The 23,827-nt window shown below is 44.9% G+C and overlaps 1 long non-coding RNA gene across 1 annotated transcript; it reads left to right on the plus strand.

Moving 5' to 3' along the window:
- The first annotated feature begins 122 nt into the window (after nt 1-122).
- On the plus strand, nt 123-20,635 carry LOC144326067 (uncharacterized). Its single transcript, XR_013391218.1, has 3 exons — nt 123-360; nt 3,508-3,629; nt 20,413-20,635. It is a non-coding gene; the product is annotated as an uncharacterized LOC144326067 (long non-coding RNA).
- The last annotated feature ends 3,192 nt before the right edge of the window (nt 20,636-23,827 follow it).

Raw genomic sequence — 23,827 nt, forward strand, 5'->3', positions numbered from 1 at the left:
CAATGGCACCCACCTGAGAGGGGTCAAAACTGAGTTCTGAGGAGTTCCCTCCTGAAAAAAGCCCTAGCTCAAAACAGTAAAATTATCGTTATGGAATGGGCCGTCTCTATTTTCATCAGAGAAATGTTGGGCAGTATGCTACTATTACTAATACTAATAGTAACTATGATATTTTACAGGCCTATCCCCAGTCAAGATCAGCATCTGTGTGGACTGCAGTTTGCAAAAGGGGGAAGGAAATACCTGCCACGGCTGTACCCTTTGGGGTCCCCATTGCTCTCCTTCCTCCACCATCAGCCTCCTCTGGGATCTCGAGGAAAGCGAAGCATGCAAGGCCTGAGCCACAGCTTGAACATGGATGTAAGTGCCATAGCTGTCTAGAGACAGGACTCTCTCAGGCTCCCCTTGGAGCAATGGCTCCAGTTTATCCTCCTCTTTGCATCTTATCCTGCCTTTCACGGACAACAGATGCTTTGAATATGAACACTGAAATGCTTGATTGAAATAATCCACAAGATTGGTCTGCAATTTATATTTGTCACCTTTGCTGCTCCTTATTCCAGTCTGAATTTCAAAGGACAGAGAACCATGGAGGTGCTGGAATATATTTGGAGGGAAGTAAAAGCCAATTCTGATTTCTAGAGAAGCTGTTGTGATCCAAACTTTTGCCCCTATTTCCTTCACATATAGTTTGTATATTACCATGAGTGGTAAGATATCTAGTGCATTGATTATATAGGAAACAAATACCCCAACTTGTCTCCATAGGGAAAAAGGTTCCCCAGGTCTGATAAATTGATTTACATCTTTTTCTGGTACTCTTTTTGATAAAGCAATGCAGATCCCCTTGCTGAGCATCAGAGGTTTCACAGCACTGACAAATCTTTCTCCACTGTCATTGTCTGGAGTGAAGAGGCCAATCCACGTCCATCCAAAATGCAGGAGCAATTCGACTTCCGGGTTGGCGCCATCGCCGAATGGCGGACTCCCTCCGAGCTCCGGAGGGAGCCTGCTCGGCAGGGGCTGGGTCCTACCGCGCCGGCAACGCGGGGACCCTCAAAAACCAAGGGCACGGAGCCCGTGGACATGGTTGACTCGGCGGGCACCGTTAGCGCCCTCCCGACTCGTGAAGTAGCCTTTTTAAAGGCTACGGAACGGGTGCCGGGGAGTGGCGTGGTGCTGTGAGTCCTCTGCTTTCCCTGCTGAGCGAAGCCGCATGCCATTCAACGGAGAGCGCTGACTTCTTCTATTGAAAATTTGGACTATAAACAACAACCCGTGAGTAATTTGGAAATCGGATTTAAAAGGGGAAAATTTTTTCGGATTCGGTACGAGCGGGGGAGATCCAAAAAGGAAGTCAGTCTCCTCCCGATTGTAAACATCTTAAAACAAGGACCAGGCAACTAAGGTCGAGAAAGGAGCTCGTTTATTGATCAAAATTATTAATTCCACGATGGGAAATTATAAGAATTGTGCTGGAGGAGAAAAGTGGATGGTGAGAATGAAAGTGCAACCCCCCCGGGAACCGGGGTGACCCGTGAAAAGAGCCTGATGAAGAGAGATAGAGACTTTGACAGCTGTCAAAGTAGCTGTCAAAGTTGGAGAATACAATGAGGACTTTGTTATGAGGACTTTGCTGGTTAGTTTTGTTACAATTTGGATATAAACTGTCGAAAATAAGGAATAACAATTTGACTTTTGGATTAGAGGAAACAAAGTTACTAAAATCCCCCTAGAGGGGTTTCGGGACATTACAAGAACGGTCGTAAGTGGAAAACTACTCTTGGAATCGTACAGGACTTGTTATCTCCTGGGAAAGCTGCAAAAATGAAACAGTATTTTGTCTACAGAGGTGTTTATTTTAAAAAGGAGACAATAGATTTATCTATTGAAGAACGGAAGGGACTGGACGTAAGTTTTTGTTCCTGAACTAACAACAACCTCTGTAGAGGTACCAAGCTTCTGAATTAGAACGTTTTAGCAGCGGAACAGGAAAAGAGAGAATGTGAGGAAAAAGAACAAAGGACTGACGACGACTTGGAAAGAACAAGGGAGGAGCCATTAAGATTAAGGAAACTAAAGGCCCTTTGGGGGCCTTTTTAGGATTGGACGTTTGAAGTTAAACATATTAAAAAATAAAAAACCGGCAAGGTGGAACTGGGGAAGCTGGCTATGGATCTGAGACCTCCAGGCTGATAAATAGACAGATTGATGGATTTGGGGAACCTAATCCGGGGAAGGGGGGGGGGAGATTTGGAACCCAAAGGCTGTGTAACTATTTTTTGAATCTGTTTTCTTTCTAAACTTTTATATTTTTCTGTTTTGACATCTATTACTTTGATTGGATGTGGTTATTAAAAAAGGGAATTCGTGGAAGGAAATTGGGGTGGACCTTGGGGGAAATTTTTTTTTTTGTTAATGATAAGGGATATTGGAATGACTGTATAATTAAATTGAATGGTGGGTTAAACAAATTAAGTTTTAAATTGGGAGTAAGAACTTGTTGAAACAAATTAATGAAAGGGGAAAACAATTTGGGAGGGGGAGGGGGGAGTCCCAGAAAGAAGGATATGAAAGTAAAGATAAAGTGTATTTTATTTTTATTTTTATTTTTATTTTTTGTATCTTTTCTGGAAACTTTAATAAATATGATTAAAAAAAAAACCAAAATGCAGGAGCAATTCAACAATCCCCTGGTACTGACTTTCCTCTTTGGGAGTCATCCGGTAGACAAAAGGGAACAGGGTTTTACCTTCGAGAACCTGGGCAGTGAAGCCATAACTGATCTAGCAAGGAAAGCAAAAGATCAGCAATTTATTTAACTTTCAGGATAACAGATATTTAATTATCTGAAATGTCTGATATCTATCTAAATCTCTGCTGGCTGAGGCTGATGGGAGTTTTAGTCGGAAACATCTGGAGGTGTCAAGTTGGTGAAAGCTCAGTTTTGAAAAAGGGATGTTGAATCCATAGCTCAGGATTTTCCCATTTTTAAAAATATCCCTGCTTGACCTATCCAAAGAGAAAGTAGAATTTTACGCAGTTGAAATTCTCTGTCCCTCCATGCTCTCCCACTACTTACCTGTGGGATTTTGTAGATGCCTGACAAGGCTGAAATCACTCTTGAGATGAAAGTGTTGCTTCTTTCAAGAACAGCCAGCAGGTGATTCTGTTCTCCACAGTGATAATTGGGAATATTGCATCCACTGCCTGCAAGCAGCTCTAGCATGGCGTCCGAAGTCATCCTTGCATCAAAATAGTTCTCATAGATGTTGTAGCCCAGGGTGATGTTGGGTAAGAGCCTGAGATCCTGGTTGATCTCTTGAATGGTGAACAGGAAAGACAACATGTGCCAGTAGAACCTAGCTGCCTCCCTGCAATAAATGAACCCTTTAAACAGAGTGCAACTGATATTCATATGATTGGGAGGGAGGGAATATTATATGATTCACAAAGATTAGTATTTATTTATCCTTTTACATTAATATCAAACCTTTTCCTGTCTAGCATAGAACAAAATTTGGAGACCTCTGCTTCATGACCGGAGCTTTGATGCAAACAGCACACAGAGCTGTTCAGCGGTGGAACAGACTCCCTCCGAAGGTGACCATGTGTCATGGATGCTTCAGGTGAGATTCCACCAGGTTCCTTCCATCTCTACAACTCTGTGATTCTTTTCTACTGTGATTCTATGAGTAAGAAATGAAGGCACCCCTCAAAATGTGTGTTATAGTGGGAAGTGGGTCCAGAGCGGCTTTTGCTGCAGTGGTCTTTGGTTTCTTCCAAGGGTCTAGAGTATAGCTAGATAAGAGACAATTTTATTGAAGGAGGAAAAGCACCAAATACCTCAGTTCCCTTTTAGATACAAATGAGGCCTGATGGCTTTCAGGTTTGAGTGTGTGGTAAAATTATAATTTTGCCCATGTTTGGATCAGTGACTTCACCATTGAGGACACCCCCTGGTTATTTTATATAACCATTTTATTTGAAGCATATCGTTCCTGCTTTCACCCATAAAAATCCACCCATTTTCAAGAGTTTCTTAAAACGCTTTTAATTTTTTTAAAACAGTGACAGAAAGGAAAAAGTGCTGAGATTGGAGGAGGAAACCTTTAATGTAGCCCATGGTGAGCTGTAGGTCTCCTGTGGTATTGTGTCAAGAGAACTGTGCTAAGGTTATTCACAAATGATCCAAATAGAATAAACATAGAATAATTTTGGCATCTTGGAAATTGCTAGAGTTTCATGCCTCCCTCTGGGATAGGAAACAGGTACCTATGGATTCCAAGTGAAGAAATATCAAACATCTCACTAGTTAGAAATGAGACCAGTTGTGTATGTGAAAAAAGGAATAATTCGTTTTCACATTATAGAGACCTGACTCCGCGAACAAGGAAGTATGCTAATTCATATTATTTTTTTCATCATTTCAATTAAAGCACATCTTTCCTGCTCTTCACCTCCAAAAGTCACCTAGAGGATCTTAAAATTCCATTTGTAAAACTGTAACATTCCTTAACGACAGTTTCTGAATTGTCCAAATGGAATAATATTGAATGAAACCTTTGAGCCTTGGAAATTGCCTGAGTTTCATGGCATCCTGCAGGTGGGAAAATTCAGTGCAGCCTTTTGAACCCTGACCAGATTCACTAACATTCTTGCATTCTTCTAAAAGCAACACAGAATCAAAGGTAGGAAAGTGTTTTCCTAAGGAAGACCCAGAGGACATGGAAATAGGAGAGGGTTGGGTGGAATCTTTTACTAGACCCCCCAGCTCCCATCACCCCCAACCAGCAAGCCCAATGGTTAAGGGCAGGGTAGTCCTGCAACATCAGCCCTTGGCTCCCCAGCCCTGAGAAAGGGGCTATTTTCTTGATAAATAGGAACCACTAGAAGGACTGGAGAACCATGAAACTGTGAAGTACATACATTCCATTCCTGGCGAAGGGTGTCTGAGAAAAGACGTAATGGAGTTTCTTCATATAAACGTTTTGGAGAGATGATCCCACTGATGAGAAAGTGTCCAGGCCGGTAGTAATTGCGAGCATCCATTTGATCCCTGACCAGATTCAAGGGGCATTTCGCCTTGTGGTTCCCGCAGACTCCAAAGGGCATCATGAGCAGCAAAAGCTGCAACAGAAGGAGCAGGGATCTCATTCTGGCTGTGCCTCCTCCTCCTCTTACCTGCCGAAGACACAAAGCAGAAGAACCCAAAGACTCTTGCAAGACCAAACTGGGTGGGCTTTTCCAATCTGGGTGGTTTTCAACTCTACCTTCAGAGCTAGGAAGCACAAGGCAGGCACAGCCTCTTTCGCCAGCTCTGCATCCTGACTCAGTCTGACTGCATCACAGGAAATATTACCTGCACTAACTTTTTCTTTCCCAGACACAGCACAATTAATATTGTCATGCTACTTTCTGAGGCTGATGTAATCTCCAGAAATATCTCCTGAGCTTTCAGAAGATGAGATGACTATAATTTTGATTATTCCAAGTGGAATAAGTTTCACCACAATAACTCTCTGAAGTCTTGAATGGCTCAAGCAGCAGGTGCAGAGCTGGAGAAAAACATGTTGGACAGAAGTCAAGGGGTGTGTTTGGGAGAGTTGGAAGTTTGGGCTGAACTTTACTCACAAAGACCAAAGGAGCTGGATCTGACCATGGCAGGTATTCCCTTCCCCTTTTTGAAAACTGCAATCCACGCAGATGCTGATTTCGACTGTGGAGAGACCTGTAAAATATCATTGTTAGTCTTAGTAATAGTAGCCTACTCCCCAACATTTCTCCGATGAAAATAGGAACATCCCTTTCCATAATAATCATTTTACTATTTATACCGCGGGCTTTTTTTCCTGGGGGAACTCTCTCCAATGCAGGAATCTCAACTAAAGCATCCATTAGAGATGGCCATCCAACCTCTGCTTAAAAACCTCCAAGGAAGGAGAGTCCATGGTGGGATCCAGCTGCAGGACTCTGACAACATGATTTAAGAAAGTTCTATTTACTTTAACCTTCTCATACCACCAACATGCATGCCAACCATATCTATTGTCATGACCTTCTAAAACATCAGGGTTTTTTTAAAATAACATCCCTTCCCTTAGCCAGCATAAACAGGATGCCTCATAATATAGTCTTAAATCTGGTAGGGAGAATCTGCTTTTGTCTTTAGAATCTCTTAACAAAAATTTTATTCTTGGCTTCTTCCCCTGCCAGACAAATTTTTTAATATCTTTCTGTCATTCTTTGAAGTGTCCTGGATTGCTGATCAAGGGTATTGTTTGAAATAGCATTCTTGGCAATACATTCATTTTAGTTAATGATACCCTTCCCAATTGCGATAAATTCATTCTTCCCCACACCTCTAAGTTTTTCTTTATTTCACTCCTAGCTCTTCTATAGTTATCCTTAAAAATATTTATGTTCTTAGCTGTTTTTACTTTTATTTAGTTTAAAGCCTGCTACTTCTCCAAACTTTAGAATCTGCTCCAAGACCCTGCTAGCCACAGGGTCTTCTACAGTTACCACAAGGTTATACCAGATGGGCGGGGTATAAATGCCTTAAGGTTATATGCTTTGTAACCTACTGTTTTCCCTTTTATTTCTTCATCTGATCTTATACTTCTGGCCAGGGTCTCTAAAAATAAAACCAACAATAATGGTGACATTATGGTCCCTGTCTCGTCCCTTTCATTATTTTGCATTTTTCTGTTATTACATTATTTACTATCAGAATAAATTGTGTTAATTCCTCTATGGAATTAATGTGGTTTGCCAATATGTCTGTGTCAGGGAACTGCCATCGGAAAGACAGGAGGTGGAAAGGCTCCCGGAGGTTGAGAGAGACTTAGCAGCTGGAGAGGGAACCAGCAGGGGGAGAAGAGGGGCTCCAGGGGAAAGTGAGTCGGAGGGATGGCTCAGAGACACTTCCAGCGAAAACAGTGGGGAGGTTTCAAGACCTCCTATAGGGACACCCACTCCTCGCCGGAAACTGTCACGCCGAGAGTCCAGAAGACGTGTTTCCGTTAAGGAGCTTTTATGCTGGAAGAGATTCCGTAAGAGACCACTTTCGGATTCTGCTAGCGACTGACGCAGCCATGCTGGAGGGGCTCCGTCGCAGGCAGAGGTTTGAGGACTTGACCAAACTCTGAGGGACTTGCATTTTACGCACAAGCAGCTCATCATCCCATTACAGCAATCCGAAAGTCTTTGAAAGCAGCTTGTGCAAGGAGAGGCATCATGAGCAACCCAGCCGGAACCGGAGAAGCAGGCGGAGCTGGAGCTGGTCCAAGCCTGGAAGAAAGGTACAGGGTGTTGGAGCTCCAGCTAGCGTTGCAGACGGCAAGGCTTGAGGAGAGGAGGGCTCAGGATGCAGAAAAGGGAAAAACCCCAACCACCCCGCTCGCACGAAAGGTGCCAGGATTGGTGCAGAAGTTTGGGGGGGATCCCAGGAACTATCACGCCTTTAGGACAGAGATGCAATATGCTCTCAATCTGCAGTTTGATGACTTTCCCGACGAGGAGTCGCGAGTGGCTTTTGTGATTGGGCATCTCGAATCGGGGGCGAAGGACTGGGTTAGACCCCTGATGGCAGTGAATAATGAGATCCTAAAGGACGAGGAAGTTTTTTCGCGCCATGGACCTGATGTTTTCCAGCGACATTGAGCAGGGAGTGGTGCGCAGACAGTTAATGGCTTGCAAACAGGGGAGCCGATCTGTCCGTGAGTACTGGACTGAGTTTACCATGCTGATCCATAAATTGGGGTGGGATCTATCGGCGGAGCCCATTCAAATGCTTTTCGAAGAAGGGCTTTCTTCGGCGGTGAAAGACGAACTTTCCCGGGCGCCCAGGGCGGAGTCTATGGACCAGCTGACCAAATCTGCGCTGACCATAGGAGCACGCCAGGAGGCGAGAGCTTTGGAAAAGCGGGAAGGGAAAGGGGAGCGCTGGAGGGATTTCCGCATTCCAGACATTCCAGAGCCACCTTTCCCGCCGGCAGAGCCGATGGAAATTGGCACAGCGCGCGCGCAGTTTCAAATCCCAGTGAAGGGCGGAAGAAGGAGGGGAAGAGCACCAAGAAATGTTATCTCTGCCAACAGCCAGGTCACTTTGCCAGAGTTTGCCCACAAAGAAAGGAATGGCAAGGGATGGCGGGAGCTGTTGGGGAAAAGGAGGGGGAAGGCAAGGAGCAAGTAAAAGCCAACCCCTGGCTGCCACCGTCGGAGCACATCAGCCAGGCCAAAGAGCAGTAAAAGTGCCCACGCCGGAACCTCCAAGACCAGCTTTAGTGATAGAGGTGTTACTAGAGCTGCCAAATGGACACCCACTGCAGATAAAGGCGCTATTGGACTCAGGCAGCTCCTGTAATTTCATGAGTAAGGAGTTTGCAGCCGAGCACCAGATACAAACTGTCCCTTTAAGTAACCCCCTGCAGGTGACCACGATTGATGGGCGGGAGCTACTGGGACCACACAGGCCCTTCTCCTTCACAAACGGTCTGGAGGGCAGCAACACAAGAAGGGGCCTTTTCTGTGGTGGCTCCCCACTTGCGGAATGCTCTTCCCAGGGAGGCTCATCTGGCATCTTCATTATGTATCTTTAGGTGCCAAGCAAAGACGTTTCTCTAGAACAGAGCTTTCCAAACTGTGTGCTCCTCCCAGGGCTGGAAAAGGGCTAGTTGAACTGAATCCCTGTGTTGCGAAATGAGGCATGTCTCCAAAGTGTGTCACCAACATGGAAAGTTCTGCTCTAGAACCAGCCTTGGGCTAATTGGACAACGCATGGCCTTTTCAACATGCTTGTGGATTGGGAGGTTGGCTTATGAGTTCGTTTTTGTTTTTAATACATATGTTGTGTTTTTATTTTGTATTTTTATGCTGTAAGCCGCCCTGACAGCTTCAGATGAAAGACGGCATACGGATTTAATCAATCAATTGTTTGATTGATTGATTAATGATTGCGGCATTTTCCCAGAATCTGGAGGTGAATTGTTTACTTTTCTCACAGGACTGCGAGGAAGAGAGGCCCCCGAAGACCCCCACTTGCCTGGGTTCCATCATCTCCCGGATTCGCAAGATCTTCAGAAGAGCGCTGCCGCCAGCACCACCAGTGCCACCAGAGCAACCCAATACAAGAGGCAGCAGTGGGGCGCAGGGGGAAAGGAGGCCACTCTGCACGTGGCTCAGGCGCTGGATGCGGCAGCATCGCAGCTGTGTCCACCCTGAACCCAGATGAGGAGGAGTTGGGAGGCTTGCACCGATCCGCCCAGGGGGATTTTGCCACCCCCCCTGGGATGGCACTCGGGGCGATACCCCCCCACACACACCCCACCTTCCTCCGCCAGTGGTGGCAGGGGAAGTAGCACCTGGAGGCGCCCGAGTCCCTAAGGGACATTTCCTTTTTGTTGTCCTTGCACAGGTCTTAATCCTTGTGGTCCAAACTGGAGAGGAGGAATAAAAGATCTGAGCGCGGAGGCAAGCGGGGCGAGAAACCCAACCCCATGTGGCCCTACGCTGGCGTCCCACACGGCCAGCCCGTCCTACAGCCCGACACCTTTTGAGATTGCGGAGCAGAACGGAGAAGACAGCGGGCAAAGGGTGGACGGCGAAGGAGAAGTGCGAGAGAACGACAGCGTCTACGGTGGCGGAGGAGAAGGCGAAGGCAGGACTGAGAGGGGAACGATCCTGGAAGGTGGCTTGAAAAGAAAGGGCAATATGGCGTAGGAAAACTGCTAGCTCACGCTGCCCATGCCCAAAGGAGGAGGAGGAAGGAAAGGAGGAGAGCAAGCGAGCAAGAAGGGACAACTAAAGAAAGAACTGAGAAAAGAGACAGCGAGACCTTCTGGGGGTCAAAGAAATTACAATAAGAAGGAAACTGAGTTTCCTCCCCACACAGCTTGCTAATAGTACTGCATTGTTCTATTTCCTTTTTATGTATAATTCTGTATTATATTGTTGAACTGTTGTCGTAGGTGATAAGCCTATAAAGGAAGGATATAAGGGAGGGGGGAAGGTATTAAGAGAAGACTTTGAAAGGAAAGGCAGAAAATAAAAAGGGGTGGGGGAAAATAAGTGGGAGGGAACGCATAAAGGGAAGATGCAAAGCATTATATAATTTTTTGTTTGTTTGTTTGAAATAAAGAAGTTGGCCACTGAATCTGCATGGATCTTAAAATCATTTCGTGGAATGTCAATGGGCTAAATGGTAAGACTAGGAGGAGGAGACAGAGTGACTCCCCCTCCAGCTGCTCAGCCTTCATGGACTCAGAGGCGAAGGCCTGGTGAGAACCAACTGGCTGCAGCCTTCTTAAACAGAGCTCTCCTCAGCATTCGGATGCCTGTGGTTCCCAGGCCTAACTTGGCCCTTCCTGGACCCTTGGCTTTGCAGTCATTTGCATTCCCTGACCTCTGGCTTGTCTGACTACGTGGGGTGCTGTCTGCCCAACCCTCGGAACAGGCTTGGCTTCGTAGGCGGTTTCATGCAAGACTTCTTGGAGACTTGTCTCCTGTTTGCTTGGCCTAACGTTCCTCTGAGCTTTGCACTCTGTTGTCACGGGACTCGGAACAGGGCTACGGCCAGCAAGCCTGTTGGATCAGGCCCACGTGCCATGAAGCCCAGAGGCCAAGTAGATGCCTGGGGGAAACCCCTAGGCAAGATCAGAGCTGTGGGCATGAGAGTTTGGAGAAAGTAGCAGAAGATCTGAGAAAAGCCATGAAACTACATGGGCAAAAGACTTGCGGGGTACTTTCTAACCTTACTAGGCCTGTCAAGTTTTATCTCAAAGCATCTCCTCCTGCAAACCTCCTGCCAATTGTATGGGTCAATTTACATATTCCTGTCCTCCCTGCATGCCAGTAAAGATTGATTGATTATATTCTTACTGGGCAAAAAGATCTGTGTATTCCTGCTATTTTACTATCTTAATAGACCCAACTTCCATATCATTCATTGGGCGTTATTTAGAAATAACCTTAGTCCTGAACGCAGCATTCAGGAGGAGGTGGAGCCAGAATGAAACCTTTGCTGCTTCTCTGGCTATTTCGGCTGCTAAAGATGCCCCGTGGACTCTGTGGGAACCGGAAGGCAAAATGCCCCTTTAATCTGATCAGGGATGAATCTGATCTACAAAATTACAACCAGTACCAGTCTGGAGATCTTCTTATTAGTGGGATCATATCTCCAAAACATTTGCACAAGCAAGTTCTATATGTCTTTACACAGACACCCTTCCCCAAGACTGAGATGTAAATAATCATCCACACATACCCTCCAACATTTCCCCAATGAAAATAGGGATGTCCTATTCCATAATAATAACTTTATTATTTATACCTCACCCACCACTCTGGGTGGCTTCTAACATAGATAAAAGCAGAAGAAAGCATTAAACATTCAGAAAACTTCCCTATACAGGGCTGCCTTCAGGCATCTCGGGGGTTGGATAACAGCATACCCTCCAACATTTCTCTGGTGCAAAGAGGGGCATCCTGAGCACGCCTCACAATATTGTTATGAAGAGGGAAAGAGAAAGGGAGAAGCATGGTCATCAGCTGAAGCTCAACGGAGGAAAGTTGGTATGTTGATGAAAGAAAACGATAAAAATGATAAGAAACAAAGTGTCAGAGGTCAAGGTAAAGAGGCGTCTCTTCAGCATCCAGCAGCAATTATGCAATAAAGATGACAGCATAGAGCCCCTCAGCTATGCCCTAAATCACAAGGTTGCTCTGGTGACCAAAAGTGAGAGAACACCTGCACACCACATAAACAACTTTAAAAAGTAATGATCAAACTATTTTTGCCCCTCTTTCCCTGTTTGACATTATCATCTCATGACCTCCCCCACAGCAGCATAGATTTTCAGAATGTAGTTGTACACAGCTGGTTCTGGATGTAAGAGATGCTGAAGAAACTCATCTCCAGATGCAGAACATTGCACCAAATGCCCAAACAAGGACAGGGACCAATGTGTCCCCAAGATTACCACCTTCTGGGGTTATGAAGAACATTTGGGAATCATTTTAACTTCCATTGCCCTCGTCTTGACCTTAATAGCAGGCATTGTGTTGGGAATCTTCATTAAATTCAAGGAAACTCCCATAGTCAAAGCCAACAACCAGGACCTCTCCTACATTCTCCATTGATATAAATGCTTTATGATTCACTGATAAAGCATTTACTGTACATTAATTAGCCAAGATTACATCCTACCTAAACTTTCATCACTCCATACAAGTTGAAAGCTTACAAGACTCTCGGTCTTATAGCAATTCAACCTGTAGCATTCCAATGAAAAGTGCTATATAAGTTTAATAAATAAAGGTCCTGAGAAAGCTGACTTCTTTGTTTGTTTGTTTGTTTGTTTGTTTGTTTGTTTGTTTGTTTGTTTGTTGAATCTATATACTGCCCTATACGCGGAGGTCTCAGGGCGGGTCACAGAACAAAATTAATATACAAAACCAGAAGATATATAATCAAAATAAAAACAACAACCCAATAACACCCCAAAAAGAAGCACATTTTAAAAGGGCAAAGGATGTCAATCAAATCAACCCAAAAGGAACATTTTTGCCTAATGTCCAAAGGCGTATAATGAATGCGCTAGGTGAACTTCCCTGGGGAGAGCATTCCACAGACAGGGAGCGACTGCAGAGAAGGCCCCGTTCTTGTGTTGCCATCCTCCTGACCTCTTGAGGAGGAGGCACACGAAGAAGGGCCTCAGAAGATGATCTCAGGGTCCGGGTAGGATCATATGGAAAGAGGCGGTCCTTGAGGTATTGCGGTCCTGAGCCATTTAAGGCTTTCTAGGTCAAAGCCAGCACTTTGAATGGGGCCCAGAAATGAATTGGTAGCCAGTGCAGTCGGACCAGGATCAGTGTATTGTGCACTAGCTGAAGTTTCCGAACTGTCTTCAGAGGCAGCCCTACGTATAACGCATTGCAGTAATCTAACCTTGAGATTACCAGAGCATAGACAACAGTAGTTAGGCTATCCCTGTCCAGATAGGGGCGTAGCTGGGCCACCAGCCAAAGCTGATGGAAGTCACTCCCCACCACTGAGGAGTCCCGAGCCTCGAGTGACAGCAAAGGATCCGGGAGTACCCCCAAGCTATGAGCCTGCTCCTTCAGAGGAAGCGTAACCCCATCAAGAGCAGGCGACCTCCCACCCATCTGGTCTAGGGAACCACCCACTAACAGTGCCCCAGTCTTATCTGGATTGAGCTTCAGTTGGTTGGCTCTCATCCAGTCCATTGCCGAGACAAGCCACTGGTCCAGCACTTCCACTGCCTCACCTGCAGATGTGAAGGAGAAATAGAGCTGAGTGTCATCAGCATAATTCTGACAACATACTTGAAACCTCCGGATAACCCCACCCAGCGATTTCATGTAGATGTTAAACAATGTGGGGGACAGGACTGAGCCCTGCGGAACCCCACATTCAAGGTTCCCAGCGCTGAAAAGCATTCCCCAAGTAACACCGTCTAGGAATGACCATCCAAGTAGGACTGGAACCACCACCACCATCTGGTGTGCGGCCACATGCTCCAAAACCTTGCTCAGCAAAGGGAGATTAGCAAAAGTTATTTCCCTAATCAAGTGGTGCATGGATTTTAGGAAATAGGTCAAATAAATAGATAAATACATATTAATAAATACTTGATAAAGAATAACAAAGCTGCTAGAATGCCAGCCTGGCTTCTGCGCACACAATTTGTTTATGAGTAGAGAAGCTTCTGCTCAAAGACGGGGAGCAAGTTGGTTCCATGTGCAACAGAAGCTCTCCTTCCGCAGAAAATGTCAAAGGGGAAGGGAGAGCCTAAGGCTCAGAGCAACCTTTCTCCCCTCCACCAACCCCAGAGAGCTTCCCTCTGTTGGAGAAGCCTTTCAAAGAAGTGGTGGAAATTCAGGGGGAGAACCAGAAGAGAGCGGCAGGAATCAAGCAGCCCAGACCCACCCAAAGCAGCCAGAGGCTGGGCTTGAGAAATCCCTCCCCATCGCAGGTTCCACCAGTCTCTGTCTCTAGCAGCCTCCAAGAACCAAAATCCCACCACCATGTATCCCGTTGACCGTACTGAGGATGGCATTTCTCAGCATTCTCCATTGATTGATTTTTATTTATTCATATTTATTCCTTTATTTATTGATGTACTGAATCTAAATACAGTGGTGCCCCGCAAGACGAATGCCTCGCAAGACGAAAAACTCGCTAGACGAAAGGGTTTTTCGTTTTTTGAGGTGCTTCGCAAGACCAATTTCCCTATGGGCTTGCTTCGCAAGACGAAAACGTCTTGCAAGTTTGTTTCCTTTTTCGTAAAACCGTTAATACCCAGGGTGCATTGCTTGAAGAGGTGCAGTTGCGACGACTTCGAGGAGCAACTCATAGCATGCGGTGTGGTAGCCTTTTTTGAGGTTTTTGAAGACTTTGGTGATTTTTGAAGCTTTTCCAAAACTTCTTTTGCAGCCATTTTTTGGGGGTTTTTGGATTTTGGGTTGGGGTGTTTGGAATTCAAGGACTTGGTGTTGGGGAGGGGTTTGCAAGAATCTGGAAGCTTGTGTGTTTTTCTCTCCATTTTTATGATTTTCTGTGACCATTGGGCCACTCTGCTGTTTTTTTTAAAAAAAATCTGGGTTTGAATTTCTGTGTACTGTACACTTTGTTGATTTTTAAATGTTTTTCTGTCATGTTTAGAAACTTAATTTATTGTTCCTTCAATTTTTGAAATGCTCTTTATAGTATGTGTGACTTTAAAGAGCACTTGTTGTACCAAATTTGGCTTTGTTTGGACTTTTTTTGACCATAGGAACACATTAATTGAATTTCAATGCATTCCTATGGGATTTCGTGCTTCGCAAGACGAAAAATTCGCTAGACGAAAAAACTCGTGGAACGAATTAATTTCGACTTGCGAGGCACCACTGTATCGCCCTACCCCTGGAGGTCTCAAGGCGGTTCAAAATATAAAACCACAACATATATAATCAAAATAAAAACAACACCCCAATAATGTCCCCCCCAAACCCCCACATTTTAAAAGGGCTTAGGATGCCTGGGATACAAGGCTGGGACTCCTTCATCTGGCTGTTGTCCATCCCTGACTCTCCCACCTCCAATGAATCATAGAATGGGAGACTTGGAAAGGGACCCCAAGGTCCTCTAGTCCAACCCTCTGCAATGCAGGAATCTCAGCTGAAGAATCCCAACAGATGGCCATCCAAACTCTGCTTAAAAACCTCCAAGGAAGGAGAGTCCATGGTCGGATCCAGCTCCTCCTTTGGTGCTTGTGAGCAAAGTTCAGGCCAAACTTCCAACTTCCAAGCACACCCCTTGACTTCTGTCCATCATGTTTTTCTCCAGTTCTGCACCTGCCGCTTGAGCCATTCAAGACTCCAGAAAGTTATTGTGCTGAAACTTATTCCACTTAGAATAGTCGAAATTATAGTCATCTCATCTTCTGAAAGCTCAGGAGATATTTCTGGAGATTACATCAGCCTCAGAAAGTAGCATGACAATATTAATTGCACTGTGACTGGGAAAGAAAAAGTTAGTGCAGATAATATTTCCTGTGATGGAGACAGACTGAGTCAAGATGCAGAGCTGGCGAAAGAGGGGTGTGCCTGCCTTGTGCTTCCTAGCTCCGAAGGTAGAGTTGAAAACCACCCAGATTGGGAAAGCCCAGGCAGTCTGGCCTTGCAAGAGTCTTTGGGTTCTTCTGCTTTGCCTCCTTGGCAGGTAAGAGGAGGAGGAGGCAGAGCCAGAATGAGATCCCTGCTCCTTCTGTTGCTGCTTCTGCTGCTCATGATGCCCTTTGGAGTCTGCGGGAACCACAAGGCGAAATGCCCCTTGAATCTGGTCAGGGATGAAACGGATGCTCGCAATTACTACCGGCCTGGACACTTTCTCATCAGTGGGATCATCTCTCCAAAACGCCTTCTTGAGACAACTCCATACAGCTTTACTCAGACACCCTTCGTCAGGAATGGAATGTATGTGAAATTATATGCGGATGGGTTTCACGGTCCTCCAGTCCTTGTAATGGTTGAAATAGGAAAGAGCACCTATCTCAGGGCTGGGGAGCCAAGGGCTGATGTTGCAGGACTACCCTGCCCTGACCATTGGTCTTGCTGGCTGGGGCTGATGGGAGCTGGGGGGTCCAGGAGAAGATTCCACACAAACCTCTCCAATTTCCTTATTCCCTCTGTCTTCCTAAGTAAAACAATCCTGTACCTATTCCTCTGTGTTGCTTTTAGAAGAATGCAAGAAATCTGGTAGGGGTTCAAAAGGATGCACTGAATTTCCCCACCTGCAGGATGCCATGAAACTCAGTGAATTTCCAAGGCTCAGAGGTTTTATTCAATATTATTCCATTTGGACAATTCATAAACTGTCATTAAGGAATGCTACAGTTTTGCACATGGAATTTTGAGAACCTCTGGGTGACCTTTGGTAGCTGAAGAGCAGGAAAGATGTGCTTTAATTGCTTACTCATAGAACCACAGTAGAATAGAATCATAGAGTTGTAGAGATGAAGGGACCCGGAGGTATCACACCTGAAGCATCCATGACACATGGTCACCTTCGGAGGGAGTCTGTTCCACTGTTGAACAGCTCTGTGTGCTGTTTGCATCAAAGTTCCTGTCATGGAGCAGAGGTCTCCAAAATTTTGTTCAATGCTAGACAGGAAAAGGGTTGATATTAATGCAAAAGGATGGATGGATGGATGGATGGATGGATGGATGGATGGATGGATGGATGGATAAATAAATACATAAATAAATAAATAAATCTAAGCGTTGTGGATCATATAATGTTTCCTTCCTCCCATTAATATGAATATCAGTTTCACTCTTTTTAAAGGATTCATTTATTGCAGGGAGTCAGCTAGGTTCTCCTGGTACATGTTGTCTTTCCTGTTCACCATCCAAGAGATCAACCAGGATCTCAGGATCTTACCCAACATCACCCTGGGCTACAACATCTATGAGAACTATTTCGATGCAGGGTTGACTTCGGACGCCATGCTAGAGCTGCTTGCAGGCAGTGGATGCAATATTCCCAATTATCACTGTGGAGAACAGAATCACCTGCTGGCTGTTCTTGAAAGAAGCAAAACTGTCATCTCAAAAGTGATTTCAGCCTTGTCAGGCATCTACAAAATCCCACAGGTAACTAACTAGTGGGAGAGCATGGAGGGACAAAGAATTTCAACTCCATAAGATTCTATTTTCTCTTTGGAGGGGTCAAGTAGGGATATCTTTAAAAATGGGAAAATCCTGAGCTATGGATCCTACATCCCTTTTTCAAAACTGAGCCTTCACCAACTTGTCACCTCCAGATGTTTCAGACTAAAACTCCCATCAGCGTCAGCCAGCAGAGATTTAGATATCAGTCATTACAGATAATTAAATATCTGTTATGCTGAAATTAAAGTAAATTGCTGGTCTTTTGCTTTCCTTGCTAGATCTGTCATGGTTTTACTGTCCAGTTTCTCGAAGGTAAAACCCTGTTCCCTTTTGTCTACCGGGTGAGTCCCAAAGAGGAAAGTCAGTACCAGGGGATTGTTGAATTGCTCCTGTATTTTGGATGGACGTGGATTGGCCTCTTCACCCCAGACAATGACAATGGAGAAAGATTTCTGAGCGCTGTGAAACCTCTGATGCTCAGCAAAGGGATCTGCATTGCTTTATCAAAAAGAGTACCAGAAAATGATCTAAATCAATTTATCAGGCCTGGGGAACCTTTTTTCCTATGGATACAAGTTGGGGTATTTCTTTCCTATATAACCACTGCACTGGATATCACGTTACTCATGGTAGTACACGATATCTGTGAGAAGGAAATAGGGGCGAAAGTCTGGATCACAACAGCTTTGCTAGAAAACAGAATTGGCTTTTTCATCCCTCCAGATCTATTCCAGCACCTCCATGGTTCTCTGTTCTTTGCAATTGAGACTGGAATAAGGATGAGCAAAGGTGGCAAATATAGATTGCAGATCAATTTTGGGGATTATTTCAATCAAGCATTTCAGTGTTCATATTCAAAGCATCTGTTGTCCATGAAAGGCACGATAAGATGCAGAGAGGAGGAGAAACTGCAGCCATTGCTCCAAGGGGAGCATGAGATAGTCCTGTCTCTAGACAGCTCTGGCACTTACATCCATGTTCAAGCTGTGGCTCAGGCCTTGCATGCTTCGCTTTCATTGAGATCCCTGAGGAGGCTGATGGTGGAGGAAGGAGAGCAATGGGGACCCCAAAGGCTACAGGCGTGGCAGGTATTTCCTTCCCCCTTTTGCAAACTGCAGTCCACACAGATGCTGATCTTGACTGGGGATAAACCTGTAAAATATCATAGTTACTATTACTAATAATAGCTTACCTTCCAACATGTCTCCGATGAAAATAGGGGTGTCCCATCCCATAACGATCATTTTGCTATTTATACCCAGGGCTTTCTTCAGGGGGAACCCGCTGGAACTCAGCTCCAGCACTTCTCAACTGGGTGCCATTTTGACCTTTGGAGGGTCTGTAGTAATAATATTAGTATTATTCTGTTTATATATCAACTTTCATCTGAAGATCACAGGGTGGTTTGCAGAATAAAAATACAAAATGAGAATAGAAAAAGCAAACGAAAGAAAGAAAACAAGCAAACCAAAAGCACATTAAAATGCCCTGAGATGGTTTTATCCACCCAAATCCTGGTTACAGAATAACTTTCTCGCCTGGCACCTAAAGATTTGTCACAAAGGTGTCCAGGGAGCCTCTCTGGGAGAGCATCCCCCAAGCGAGGAGCCACCACAGAAAAGTCCTGTTGTCGTGCTGCCACCCTCCAGATATCTCTATTTGTTATATATATATTTTTATTTAAGTTTTTTTTCATTTCTTTCCAAGCTCCTGTATAGTTATTCTTAAAACTATTTATGTTTGTAGCTGTTATCCATACTCCTAAATATTAAACTTTCTTCTCAATCATCAGTTCTGTCACATTTTCCACCAATACTTTCGTTCTACCTTTATTTAGTTTAAAACCTGCTACTTCTCCAACTTGAGAATCTGTTCAAGACCCTTGGTTGGCTAGCCATGGGGTCTTCTACAGTTACCACATAGTCATCTGCAAAGGCCTTGAGTTTATATGCTTTGTAACCTACTGTTGGGACGCGGGTGGCGCTGTGGGTTAAACGACAGAGCCTAGGACTTGCCGATCAGAAGGTCGGCGGTTCAAATCCCTGCGACGGGGTGAGCTCCCGTTACTCGGTCCCTGCTCCTGCCAACCTAGCAGTTCGAAAGCACGTCCAAGTGCAAGTAGATAATTAGGTACCGCTTTGGCGGGAAGGTAAATGGCGTTTCCATGTGCTGCTCTGGTTCGCCAGAAGTGGCTTAGTCCTGCTGGCCACATGACCCGGAAGCTGTACGCCAGCTCCCTTGGCCAATAAAGTGAGATGAGCGCCGCAACCCCAGAGTTGGCCGCGACTGGACCTAATGGTCAGGGGTCCCTTTACCTTTAACCTATGTTATCCCTTTTATTTCTTCATCTGATCTTCTACTTCTGGCCAGGGTCCCTAAAACTAAAATAATAATGGTGACTGAGGATATCCTTGTCTTGTCCCTTTCATTATTTTGAATTTTTCTGTTATTATGTTGTTTACTATCATCATAGCCTGTTAGTCAGAATAAATTGAGTCAATTCCTCTAAGTACAGTGGTACCTCGGGTTACAGACGCTTCAGGTTACAGGCTGTGGCAACCCAGAAATAGTACCTGGGGTTAAGAACTTTGCTTCAGGATGAGAACAGAAATCGTGCTGCGGCAGCGGGAGGCCCCATTAGCTAAAGTGGTACCTCAGGTTAAGAACAGTGTCAGGTTAAGAATGGACCTCCAGAACAATTTAAGTTCTTAACCTGAGGTACCACTGTAATGACTCTCTGAATTTCATCATCTCTATAGTCTTCTTCGTAGAAGTCCATGAAAAAATGGTCAAAGGCCTTCTCTGCATCTATAAAAATCAACACTGCTTGCTTATCATTTCTAACCTCCAGATATTCTATTATATCAATTATATTCCTTATATTATCCTTCATCTGGTGGCCTGGCAAAAAACCAGCCTGGTCCTGATGAATTAAATCCATTAATAGCACTTTCATGTCATTTGCCAATAGGTCTGCAAACAGTTTATACTCATTATTTAATAGAGAAATCAGCCTATCATTTTTGACTGATAATAGATCTGTATCTTTTTTCAGAATCAGCGTAATCTAAGTATCTTAAACATTTTAGTGGTTGTGCCAAATAATCTTGTAATTTCTTATAGTACTTTGCTGATAGCCCACCTGGCCCTGGTGTTTTCCCCATTTTGGCTTGATTAATTGCCTGTTGTAGCTTCCCAGTTTCTTAATGCTGGTGCTTTCCCCTGCCATTCCAGCTTCACCCTTTCTTGAGAGAAATCCGGTGTCTGAATACTTCCAGGGGCAGACTGTGCTTCGATGAGAACTGGGAGCTGCCAACGGACTTCGATATTATGAACTGGGCGATGTCTCCCAATAAGTCTCGTGTCCTTGTGAAAATTGGAAATATAAGGAGAGGAGCATCTGCTGGCATAAAGTTCACCATTAACCCAGAAGCCATTGAGTGGAACAAGAAATTCAATAAGGTAGGGGGGATAATTGGGGGAGGGGGCTAGGAGATCCTGATTGTTCTGTTCCTTGAACAACCACTGCAGAATGACCATGTCAGGTTGACTGTCCAGTAACAGCTGGAACCAGCACACCTTCTTTCTACAGCAGCTGAGATAGGAGGGGAATTTGGGATGCTCAAATAAAGGATATTGACCTTTCATACATGCAGAAGGATGAAAAGTAATTTATTTTACAAATGATAATTACTGATTTATTGTATATTTTTTTAAATTTGTGAGTAAGCTCACTTGTATTAAATTTGTCTTAATTTGTGCTTGATGTGGTGAAATTTGGAAAATGAATTAAGGCAATTTGGCAAAAAAAACCCCAAAACCCCAACTCTCCTTTCAGTTGGGCATTGAACAGCAAAGCGCTTTCTCTCTCTCTTTCTCTCTCTCTCTCTCTCTAACACACACAAACACAAACACGAGAATGAACCGTGTGAGAGATTATTCGAATCCTGAAATTTGGGAGAAATCACATGTCAGACCCATTGTCATTTGCTTAGAAGTTCTTTTAAGAAGGGAAACAGGTAAATGGAGAAGAGGAAACAGAGTTCTGTGGCTCAAACCTCAGCTGTACTGAACTCAATTTAAAGCACAAGATATTCTGGTCACCCCAATGGTCAGCGGGGGGTTGAAAGGACCCTGATGAGGGGTCAAGGCTGCATTCCAGAGATCATGTTCTGCAGCTAAAGAGAACTGACCGCATTAAGGGAATGGGGAGATGGCAGGCAACTGGGGATCTTGGCTGCTGGAAACGGCAACTGGGATCTCTCAGGATTCCCTGCCAGACAGACCCCTCCCCAACCTTCTATATGATGTGATGTAGAGCTGTGATGATTTCCTGAATGATTCATTGGGGGCCACAACTGCAAATCTTTGGGTAGATCAGGGTTTCCCAAACTTGGGTCCCCAGCTGTCTTTGGACTACAGCTCCCATCATCCTGAGCTGGCAAGACCAGTTGTCAGGGATCACCATCATGCTATAGAGATCGCGTTGCGTGAATTATATACCCACAAATACTCCTAACTGTTCCTCTTTCTTGCACCTTCTTGTCTTTCTGGTTAGGCCGTACCTCGTTCCAGGTGTACAGAAATATGTCGACCTGGATATGCCAAGGTGGTTCTAGAAGGAAAGCCCGTTTGCTGCTATGCTTGTGCTCGGTGTGCGGAAGGGACCTTCTCCGCCCAGGAAGGTGGGTGACTCCAAGGGGGGAGGTATTTCTACAGAGAGTAAACACAGGGCAGAAATCCAGTCTCACCCACTTTTTGTGAGAATTCTGCAGACATTGTGGAATGTGGCTCCTTCCTCAACTTCCTTAGTATTAATCACCTTCATTACATCCTGGAAGAGAGTTGAAAGGAATGATCATAAGGAAGAAATCTCTAGGATTTCTTCAAAACGTAATCTCTAGGATTTCTTCAAAACGTAATCAGTTACATCATTAGGGATGTAACTGATGCTGCAGCCACTCTTTTTCCTCTTCCTCAGATGCAGAACATTGCACCAAATGTTCAGAAGATCAGTATCCAAACAAGGACAGAAATCAATGTGCCCCCAAGATTATCATCTTCCTGGCTTATGAAGAATATTTGGGAATGGTGTTAGCTTCCATTGCCCTCTTCTTATCTATAACAGCAGGCATTGTGTTGGGAATCTTCATTAAATACAAGGAAACTCCCATAGTCAAAGCCAACAACCGGGACCTCTCCTACATCCTCCTCGTCTCCCTCCTGCTTTCCTTTCTGTCCTCCTTCCTCTTCATCGGGCGCCCAAGGAAAGAGACCTGCCTTCTCCGACAAACGGCCTTCAGCATCATCTTCTCAGCTGCTGTTTCTTCTGTCTTGGCAAAGACCATCACGGTGGTGCTGGCCTTCCTGGCCACAAAGCCCGGGAACAGGGTGAGGAGATGGCTGGGCAAGAGTCTGGCCAACTCCATTGTCATCTCCTGTTCTGGGGGGCAAGTTCTCATCTGCACCATCTGGCTGGGCTCTTCTCCCCCATTCCCAGAGCCCGACATGCACTCCCAGATGGAAGAGATCATCCTGCAATGCAACGAAGGGTCTGTGGCCATGTTTTACGTTGCCCTCGGCTACCTGGGCTTCTTGGCTGCCACCTGCTTCACGGTGGCTTTCCTAGCCAGGAAGCTGCCCGGCTCCTTCAACGAAGCCAAGCTGATCACCTTCAGCATGCTGGTCTTCTGCAGTGTTTGGGTCTCTTTTGTGCCCACCTACCTGAGCACCAAGGGCAAGTACATGGTGGCCGTGCAGATCTTCTCTATGTTGGCCTCCTGATGAGCGGACGGGAGTGGGAAGTCTGCTCTTACATGGAGCGCAGAAGGAAAAGGTTCTGGTGAGAGCTGTTGTGGCCCAGAAACACCTGCAGGGGCTCTGGGTTGGCGAAGGCTGCCTTCTCTGCTTCAGGGCTGAGATGGCTTTATTTATTTTGGAGCATTCTTGCCTCGCTCTTCAGCCAAAAAGGCTCCCAGTGCGTCTTGCATACAATTGCTTTAAAACAAGCCCTCAGACCTTGAGATTTCAGGACCCAAAGTTGAGACTGAGGGTCGCCTCCTGGTGATGTAATGGGGGGCTGGTGATACCACAGGGCAGGCTCAGGTGATGCTGCGCACTCTCCCACTACTGAGCCCCAGAGACGGAGGTTAATTGGGAGAGGGGTGGAGGGAGCAGAGGAGGGCAGACCCCCCTCCCCAGATAATGATGCAATATTTTTTACCCATCTCCTGGACTGAAGAGTGCAAGCTGCATGCACAGTCTTTTTATTTTTATTTTTTTAAAATAATATTTATTGGGAATTTAAAGTTACATTAAAAAAAGAAAGAAAGAGAAAAAGCAAGAAAAAAGAGATTAAACAATACAAATCAGTAAAAAAAGAATAAAAAGTACAAAACATACAATACACTAAAATCAAAAACAAAAGCAAAAGAATAAATTTAAAAACAAATCCAATATTCCCATATCCTTATCTTCATTAACTTGTTTCATCGACCTCCTCACACCTCCCTTTTTTGTATTCTAATTATTAATTATCTCAGCAAATCCTTTCCATCTTTCACTGTATTCTGTCCTTTAGTTGTCTTAATTTATTTTAGCCTTATCTTACCATAAAGGGGAAAAAAACCTTAGAACTTAAAAACTTATT

Source organism: Podarcis muralis, chromosome 18, assembly GCF_964188315.1.
Source record: "Podarcis muralis chromosome 18, rPodMur119.hap1.1, whole genome shotgun sequence".
NCBI lineage: Eukaryota > Metazoa > Chordata > Lepidosauria > Squamata > Lacertidae > Podarcis > Podarcis muralis.